The sequence below is a fragment of the Doryrhamphus excisus genome, linkage group LG15, assembly GCF_037039965.1.
Source record: "Doryrhamphus excisus strain RoL-2023G ecotype Guam linkage group LG15, RoL_Dexc_Guam_v1.1, whole genome shotgun sequence".
Lineage (NCBI taxonomy): Eukaryota > Metazoa > Chordata > Actinopteri > Syngnathiformes > Syngnathidae > Doryrhamphus > Doryrhamphus excisus.
The window spans coordinates 16,550,713-16,561,188 of record NC_136371.1 but is presented as its reverse complement, the minus strand read 5'-3'; positions in this window follow the sequence as shown (position 1 = coordinate 16,561,188).

Genomic DNA, 10,476 nt, shown 5'->3' with positions numbered 1-10,476 from the left:
TAGGTTTATGGCAATAAAGTCATAATATCATGAGAACATTATTTAGGAAAGTTGGAATATTTGGGGTATAAATATATATATATATATATATATATATACTGTATATATACTATATACTATATATAGGCTTTTTCACCAACAGTATATGACAAAGCTGAGATGCATTTTTTTTCTTGATACATCCATAACTTGTTAGCATATTGCTTTCCAAAATATCAACATGGACCTTGCATCCCGCGGTGGAAAAAGACGCAATTAGACATAATATAGATAATATAATAATAAGAATATATATATTGTTTTGGGTGCGTTACATCCCATGTATGGACAAACATGCTAAAAAGGTTGTAAATAAACATTGACTCTGTCGACTGGCAAAGGAAGAGACTATTTCTTTTTTGACGCTTTTAAGAAAGGGCGGGACTTCCTGGTCTGCAAAAGCCATCAATGAGGCGTTCAAGTTCACCTGCAAACTCCACGCACCAAGCAGGATGTTGACTGTTTGTTTGTTGATGATGACCACCCCTCCCTTACTGACCTCCAACCTTGTGGGTTTTCTCCGGGTACTCCGGTTTCCTCCCACATTCCAAAAACATGCTAGGTTAATTAGCGACTCCAAATTGTCCATAGGTATGAATGTGAGTGTGAATGGTTGTTTGTCTATATGTGCCCTGTGATTGGCTGGCCACCAGTCCAGGGTGTACCCCACCTCTCACCCAAAGACAGCTGGGATAGGCTCCAGCACCCCTGCGACCTTGAACGAAAAAAGTCAAAATATTAAGAGGAAAAAGTATAAGAGAATATTTAATATTTAATATTTAATATTTAATATTTAATATTTAATATTTAATATTTAATATTTAATATTTAATATTTAATATTTAATATTTAATATTTAATATTTAATATTTAATATTTAATATTTAATATTTAATATTTAATATTTAATAAGAGGAATTAAGAATTAAGGAGGAAGAGTCCAAATATTAAGAGGAAAAAATATAGGAGAATAATATATATATTAATATATTAATATATGTATTAATATATATTATAATATTATATTATAATATAATAATATATAATATATATTAATATATAAATATATAATATATTAATATATATAATAATAAGAGTATATAATAAGAGTCAAAATATTAATTGGAAAAAGTATAAGAGAATAATATATATTAATATATTAATATTATATTATATATAATATATTAATATATATAATAATATATAATAATTAATATTAATATATATTATTCTCTTATACTTTTCCTCTTAATATTTTGACTCTTCCTCTTAATTTATAATAATTAATATATATTAAAATTAATATATATTATTCTATTATACTTTTTCCTTAATATTTTGACTCTTCCTCTAATATTTAATATTTAATATTTAATATTAATATTAATATTAATATTAATATTAATATTGATATTAATATTAATATTAATATTAATATTAATATTAATAATTAATAATTAATATTTAATATTTAATATTTAATATTTAATATTTATGAAGAAAATAACATTTTAGTAGCATTAAGTTGAAATATAAAGAAAAGTAGGCAAGAATGAAATGAAAATATTATGGCAATAAATTCGTAAAAATGAAATATTTGCGAAGTGAAGAGAAGGAGGTCCATGTGAGGAAAGTGTTTTTCGAATATGCCGTGGACCGCAAACGATGGAATACGAGAACACACACACACATACACACACACACATACACACACGCACACATACACACACACGCCTCTCCCAGATGTGCTTGGTGACGTCGCCCCTCGTGTGCTCTTGAGAACAATGGAACGACTTCTTGGCCGTACTTAAGGGTGTGGTGGTGGGGGGGGGCGATGGGGGGGGTGCATGCAGCTCAAGGGTGAGCTATGCGGTCCACCTCTCTGGATGTGACCCGGTCAGGGTGGGGACGCAGGGAAGTCGGCAGGGTTCTCTCGGACCCACGGAGCTTCACTGCGGGGTCATGGCGGTGGAGGCGCTCATCACGTGATGATGTCATCCAACGTGAGCATCGATGATGGCGTCTTCTCAGTCGGGTTGGCTGGGTTTTTGCTTCCTTGCAAAGGGGACCAAAGTCACACGTTGATAGTCGTATCTCCCCATTTTGTCATTTAATCCACCATTGGCTGGTAGCATGGCGTCGACGGCCATTTTGTTGTCGAATCCATCCATTCCTCAATTTTCTATGCTGCTTATCCTCATTAGGGTCGTTATAGAATCATTTACCACAGACATTTACATCCCGACTTATGATACAGTCGAGAAAACCCTTTTTTCATCTGTGATTAATGCGATTAATTATGAGTTAACTATGGACCAAGTGGCATTAATCACGATTACATATTAAATATCCATTAACAGCCCTAATATTTACATAGAATTTGTATTAATTCTGAAATGTTTTCATTAAAAATGCCTAAAATGGTCAAATTCAAATTAAATGTAACAACAAAAGTTTTATATATTTAAAGTATTAATGTCATTTATGAATTTATTTTTATATAATATCCATACATAATAAATATTTAGATATAATTTGTATTAATTCTGCAATGTTTTGGTTAAAAATGCTTAAAATGGTCAAACCCAAATTAAATGTAACAACAAAAGTTTTATATATTTAAAGTATTAATATCATTTATTAATTTATTTTTATATTATATCCATACATAATAGATATTTATATATAATGTGTATTAATTCTGCAATGTTTTGGTTAAAAATGCTTAAAATGGTCAAATTAAAATTAAATGTACAAGAAAAGTTTTATATATTTAAAGTATTAATATCATTTATGAATTTATTTGTATATTATATCCATACATAATAGATATTTATATATTTTTTATTAATTCTGCAATGTTTTAGTTAAAAATGCCTAAAATGGTCAAATTCAAATGAAATGTAACAAGAAAAGTTTTATATATTTAAAGTATTAATGTCATTTATGAATTTATTTTGATATTATACCCAGACATAATAGATATTTATATATAATTTTTTTTATTAATTTTGCAATGTTTTGGTTAAAAATGCTTAAAATGGTCAAACCCAAATTAAAAAAGCTTTATATATTTAAAGTATTAATGTCATTTATGAATTTATTTGTATATAATATCCATATATAATAGATATTTATGTATAATTCATATATGTTAATTAATTTATTAATATATATTTATTAATATATTATATTAATTACTATAATAATAATAATAATTAATTCTTATTACATATTATATATGTATTAATATAATTAATAATACATATTATTCCAATTATATATTATTTATATTATATATAAAAATATACAGTGGTGTGAAAACAATAACTGGTTGGGCCACCCCTTAGTAATCATAATAATCATAATAATCATAATAATCATAATGCCAAGTCAAACCATTGTCCAAAATAATTTAGATAAGACAAACATGAGAAAAAAATAAATAAAAATAAAAAATACTTTTCATAGCACCCATTAAGGAAATAATAAATTTTCGTTGTAATTAGCACGTTATTTTGCTAAATTAAACACGGGAGATCAGGTGGGTAAAAATCTAAACCGGAAGTGGGCGTCTGCATTAGGGCATTTCCTTTTTTTTTTTTTTTTTTTTTTTAGCAGGTAAGGCTGCAGACAGGTGGGATCGAAAGGTAGTCGGAACTGCACCCCAAACTGGAGCTACAAAACTGAAGAGGCAGCCGGTAAGAATTTCCCTTTAATATTAGCGCTGTGGTTTGACGCGGTTCTTTCTTTATTTCATCTGAGGAGACCAATTTCAGCACGGAGCAAGGTTTGTTACATACCCGCTATTGTTTTACCTTAGAATTGACTTTATATTATTATATAAAGTTTCATAAACTTGTTAAAATGTAAGTTCGTGAAGCACTGTTGAGTACTAGCTTCAGGAATGGATCGGTAACATTTTTTATTGCACAACAATAATACTGCAACCACCGCCAGCAACACAACAGTACTTCCTCCACCAGACACGCCCCCACCCCGTGGTGCATTCACAGTCACCCGGAACAGTCGGACACCACAACATGAATACGTCAGGGTCGCTACAATATGCTCTGGATCAGAGGCGGGATGCAGTCGGGATCTCGAAATGTTTCCATTACGTAACAGAGCTTAACAGAGCTTAAACATATCTGAGGAGATCGTGAGATTTTTTTGAAAAATGACGCCGATTCAAAGCGCGACATTCGGCGTCGGTGTGAACGTAGCTTTAGCAAACTTCCATTCCCTCCAAAAGTGGCACGCGAACACATTCGCTGCCGAGCTAGTATGTAGGAACCAAACTATGTTGTTGAAATTACAAGAGACATGCACTATGTGTGATAGTTATGAGGACAACGTCAGTTATTTCGTCAATTTGCCATTTTATGTAATATCAAGTTAAAGAATCTCGTGAATTAATACGAGCGTACTGATGAACCGGTGTTTTTTTTTAAGCTAGACTGCTGCATGCTAGCCGGCTTCCGTTAGCCACCGATAGTCCATTGTGTACTTAGCAGTTTGGGCGCGAATTCGACGACAGTTTTGTAAGTCGCATATAAATGTCGAGAATACGTTTGGACTACTGATTCTTATTTCATTTCATGGTATGTTTGTTCTTATGGACCCTCTTTGTGATGTTTCAGTTCGCTGGAAAGCATCTATGGATGAGTTTGTCAGTTCCAAATTGACTGAGTGGCAGCTACCTGGGCTGATTGAAAGGTAAGTCATCTTCATGCGTTCATTTTATGGTATTGTATTGTTTTACAGTAGCTACTGTGCCTACTATATGTTCTATACATAAGAAATGGCGGTGGGTCAGTCACTGTAGCTTGTACCAATACCCACATTTTTAACAGAGTGATCCATCTTGTGATTCCAATATATATTGCTGTTATATCAGCCTGCGAGTCAAAAAGTTTGCTCACCACTGCTCGAGACAATGCTGACAAACCCTCTATGGTACACATTATGATCACAATTGGTAAAAAAAATGTTTGGGGTGTGTTTTTGTGTTTTAAAATAGACCAAGTAAACATAATCGAGACATTTTCTTAATACGGTAAAGTCTCGTGCGGCACGGCGGTCTAGTGGTTAGCGCGCAGACCTCACAGCTAGGAGACCAAGGTTCAATTCCCACCCTCGGCCATCTCTGTGTGGAGTTTGCATGTTCTCCCCGTGCATGCGTGGGTTTTCTCCGGGTACTCCGGTTTCCTCCCACATTCCAAAAACATGCTAGGTTAATTGGCGACTCCAAATTGGTAGGTATGAATGTGAGTGTGAATGGTTGTTTGTCTATATGTGCCCTGTGATTGGCTGCCGACCAGTCCAGGGTGTACCCCGCCTCTCGCCCGAAGACAGCTGGGATAGGCTCCAGCGACCCTTGTGAGGAAAAAGCGGTAGAATGAATGAATGAGTAAAGTCTCGTTATATCGATATCGGTTATAACGAATTACTACTTATTACGATACTATTTTCATTTCCCGGCAAATTTCTAGTCTTTTATGATATAATTAGTTCCGTTAGTACGATACCCGGTTATTATGATAATCCGGTTACTACGATGCCCTTTTCATCTCCCGCCAGCCAATTTGGTCTGCTTATATCGATACAAAAGCAGCTTCATTTGGACCGCTTTTCAGGGGGTGCTCATTTGGACCGCTTTTCAGGGGGTGCTCATTTGGACCGCTTTTCAGCGGATGCTCATTTGGGCCGCTTTTCAGGGGGTGCTCATTTGGACCGCTTTTCAGGGGGTGCTCATTTGGACCGCTTTTCAGGGGGTGCTCATTTGGGCCGCTCTTCAGGGGGTTCTCATTTTGGACCGCTCTTCAGGGGGTTCTCATTTTGGGCCGCTCTTCAGGGGGTATTCTCATTTGGGCCGCTTTTTGGGGGATTTTCATTTTGGGCCGCTTTTTGGGGGATTTTCATTTTGGGCCGCTTTTCGGGGGATGCTCATTTTGGGCCGCTTTTCGGGGGATGCTCATTTTGGGCCGCTTTTCGGGGGATGCTTATTTGGACCGCTTTTCGGGGGATGCTCATTTGGGCCGCTTTTCGGGGGATGCTCATTTGGGCCGCTTTTCGGGGGATGCTCATTTTGACCTTCAATTTATTATTATGATTCTTTTGAGGTTCATTTGACCATTTTTGGAAATAGAAATGGAGGGGTATAGTGCCAAAAAAAGGCCTACATGCCCACACCAAAAGTATTAAAACCAACATTTTCATGGATGAGGAAGCCTAAGAAGGTAACCAAGACATAAGAGGCAAAAGCCTATCCTCCATCCTCGTTACTTGATTGACATACAGGACAACCAGTCAGATGACAACTGAATTTTGACCTTTAGGTCACCGCTCATGCGTAAACAACGATAAATATAATATATAATATAAATAGATGTTTTGCATTTTTGTAGTGGGTAGATCATTTTGACTCGGCCATTTTAAAAGTAGCTCGCATGCTGAAAAAGTGTGAGCACCCCTGTTATAGAACAATGTCGAGTGCATTATTGCCCACTTTTAATGCAGTTCGGCGCAGGATCGGATATATGGATAGTCCGGTTATATCGGTATTTTTTCCAACTCCCGAGAATATCGATATAACGAGACTTTACTGTATATTGAAAGAGCTTCAGTAGAGAGCTGATGACAATTGCTCTGCGCTGCTAGAAATACTTCCAAAATACTTTTATAAAGGGGATGAAATTATTTCCAACCGTTGTCAAAATGTATAATGGTTAATGTACTGCTGAACAACATGATTTATATACCTTATATAAATACTTATATATGTATATTGTGCATATTATATATATTTAGAAATAGTATGTATATTGTGTATACTTATACTTTCCCTTTTTATTTGACCTTCATATTGGGTAATAGGACTGAAAAGGTTACCATAGGGGTGTTATTTCATGTCCAGAGGGCTCTAATGATGTTAAAACATCTATATTTTTAGAAGTTTGTAAACCTCGACGTCCTGCACTCGAGGCGTGTCGCCGGCCTCCACGTCGGCACGGTCTTGCCAACAGGAACTCCTTCGCTCCTCTTCCAGTTTCCTGCCATTGTCCCGTGTGCCGCCACCGGGTAGGCTCCTCCCACCTGGGAAAAGGTGAGGCCTTCAAGTGCTGGTTTTCCTTTCCCAATCAGGGATGTGTGACACGCAGCGTGTGAGGGGATCAATCAGGAATTGAAAATGGCGACGTTAAACCTGTACGGCACTTTTATCGTATCTTAAAGGCGCAGTAGCGGCTTATTCTTCCTCGGCGTGTTTTGGAGAGGAAAGTTTAATGTGTGGGCTTACGTCGTGTGCAGGAAGGAAAAGGAGTTGCTGAGAAATCTTCCAGGGAGGCTCCTCGATGGAGTCGGAAGCGTTAGGAGACCCCGTGGGGGGAAAGGAGGTGCCATCCGAACAAACTTGGAGCGTTTCAGGGCCGCCGTGCTTCTTCCAAGGCATATTTCAAAAAGATAGATATGCTAAAACCAGAATATATTTTTATTAAGTTGCACATTTTTTCTTGTGTATCACCTTTTTCTTTTTCATTTCATTTTTGCTGTTCTTTATCACGTTTATATCACATTTTTATGGTAATATCGGGCCGATAATTACTTTAAAAAAGTTGAAATGTTGATACTAATAACAGTAATACTCGTGTATGACAGGTACGAAAAATTCAAACAACGAAAAAATTATGACAAACAGCAAAAAAATGTGCGTTGTTTGAATTTTTTGTACGTATCATTTTTTTCCTGATTATGAAAACCGATATTTTAAAAAATGTTGTATACAACACATATGTTCATTCCACCGCACGAGATATATATATATATATATATACGTATATTATATACACACACACATATCGGTATCGGAAATTGAGAGTTGGACAATATTTTTTTGTCAAAAAAGCCAATTCTCGTCTTTTCCTCCTTTTTGCTGTTTTTGTCAATTTTTTCGTTGTTTGAATTTTCCGTGCGCGTCATACACGAGTATTATTGTTATTAGTATCAACATTTCAACTTTTTAAAAGTAATTAAATAAAAATGCGATATCGGTTGATATTAGTATCAGATTTTTTTCCTGATCATGAAAACTGATATTTAAAAAAATGTTGTTTTAAAAAAAAAAAAAAAAAAAAAATATATATATATATATATATATATATATATATATACACGTATCGGAAATTGAGAGTTGGACAATATTTTTTGTCCAAAAAGCCAGTATCGGACATCCCTAAATACTCTATTAGTGTCAATATTTCAACTTTTTCTTGTCTTTTCACCCCTTTTTGCTGTTTTTGTCATAATTTTTTGGTTGTTTGAATTTTTCGTACGTGTCATACATGAGTATTACTGTTATTAGTATCAACATTTCAACTTTTTTAAAGTAATTAAATAAAAATGCGATATCGGTTGATATCAGTATCAGATTTTTTTTCCTGATCATGAAGACCGATATTTTAAAAAATGTTGTTTTAAAAAATTTATATATCGTATCGGAAATTGAGAGTTGGACAATATTTTTTGTCAAAAAAGCCAATATCGGACATCCCTAAATACTTTATTAGTGTCAATATTTCAACTTTTTCTCGTCTTTTCCTCCTTTTTGCTGTTTCACCACTGGGAAGAAATTCTTCTTATTATTATCGGGTCAACATTTCACCGCCTTTTCCTCTTTTTTTTTTCTTCATTTTTGCTGTAGTTTTTTGTCTGCGTGTCGTGCATGAGCCAATGAAAAACATTTTTATTGGTGACAAAATAAAATAAATAATAAATACACACAATAATAAAATTAATGTTATTAGTATGAACATTTTAACTTTTTCTTGTCCTTCTCTCTCTTTTTTTTCATTTTTGCTGTTCGTTCCAAGTACTTTTCTCATTTGATTGTAGTACATAGTACATAGTAGATAGTACATAGTACGTTGGCCAATAAAATCACCACTGGGAAGAAATTCTTATTATCGGGTTAACATTTCACCGCCTTTTCCTTTTTTTTTTTTTCTTCATTTTTGCTGTAGTTTTTTGTCTGCATGTCGTCGAGCCAATGAAAAACAAGCCCATTATTGACAAGATATTATTAGATATTGTTATTAGTATCAACATTTTAAGCTTTTCAAGCCTTTTTATTTTTTTTTGTTTTTGCAGTTTTTGTTGTCACATTTTGGACACTCTTGTGACAAATATGTAATATTACTATAAGTTTACTCATAATGCATGTCAGAGTTATTATTATTGCTTGCAAAATAGTATTAGTGTCATTATTTCAACTTTTTATGTATTTTTGCTCTTTTTTTAAATTTTTTTTGTCATTTTCTTGTTTGTGTGTTTTAGTACATATTGAGCGCCAGCCAAAAAAAACAACTTATTGTTAGTTACTAGTATTAAAATTTCAACGTTTTTTTTCTTTTCTATTTTTGCTGTTTTTGGGGTTTTTTTTTTTTGCTCATATTTTTTTTAGAGCACAGGCCAATAAAATCAGCTGTTGTAAAAATAGAATTATTAGTGTCAACATTTGACCTTTTTTCTCGCGTTTTTGCTCTGCTTTATTTTTGCTGTTGTTTTTTTATGTTGCATAACAAACCTAGTTGTCGGGCCTGCTCTCCATTTATGTGAGAAACAACACATAAACCTCATAAATCCTCACAAAATGAAAATAGCCCCCCATCGAATAGAGGTGGCGGCCCGGCCGGCTGCAGGAAGTGGCGAGAGTGGGGCGTCTTTCAGTGTGCGCCCAGCGGCGAGGTCAAGCCAGAAACATGTGCAGGATGAACTTTGGCTCCGCTTCTTCCTGTAAGGATGCCTTCCACCTCTTGAGCGCTTTGTGCTGGCTCACACACACACACACACACACACACACCACATTTACACACTGAGATTTGGGGAAACGCCTGCCATGTCAGCTTGTTGGATGGAGATTAGAAGAATAGAAATGTTGCGAAAAAAATGCTATTATAATCAAGAGTTTTAATTATAATTAAATTAAAATAATAAAAAAAATATATATATATATATATATACAATTAAATAATTAATTACATTTCTTTAATAACTATTATTTCATTTAAGTAAATTAAAAAATGGATCTAATATTTAAGACACGTGGTTAACGTTCTGACAGTAAATTACAACAGCACAAAAACAGCCCTTGTCTCTCCAAGCGTGATTTGAGTAATTTTGTCGCCCTCTAGTGGACGTATGGTTTAATGCCATAGAGACTAAATTAGACATGAGACTAAATTAAATACGTACGTGTTATCAAATGTTCAATTAATCGTGAAACAAATAATACATAAATAATATATAAATAAATAGATAAAAACATTATTTGAATAATATATAATATGACATTAATTCATGGAATGATTGTTATACATAAATTGTTATAAATAATTATTGTGATAAATAATTCCTTAAATAAGTCATGAAATGAATTAA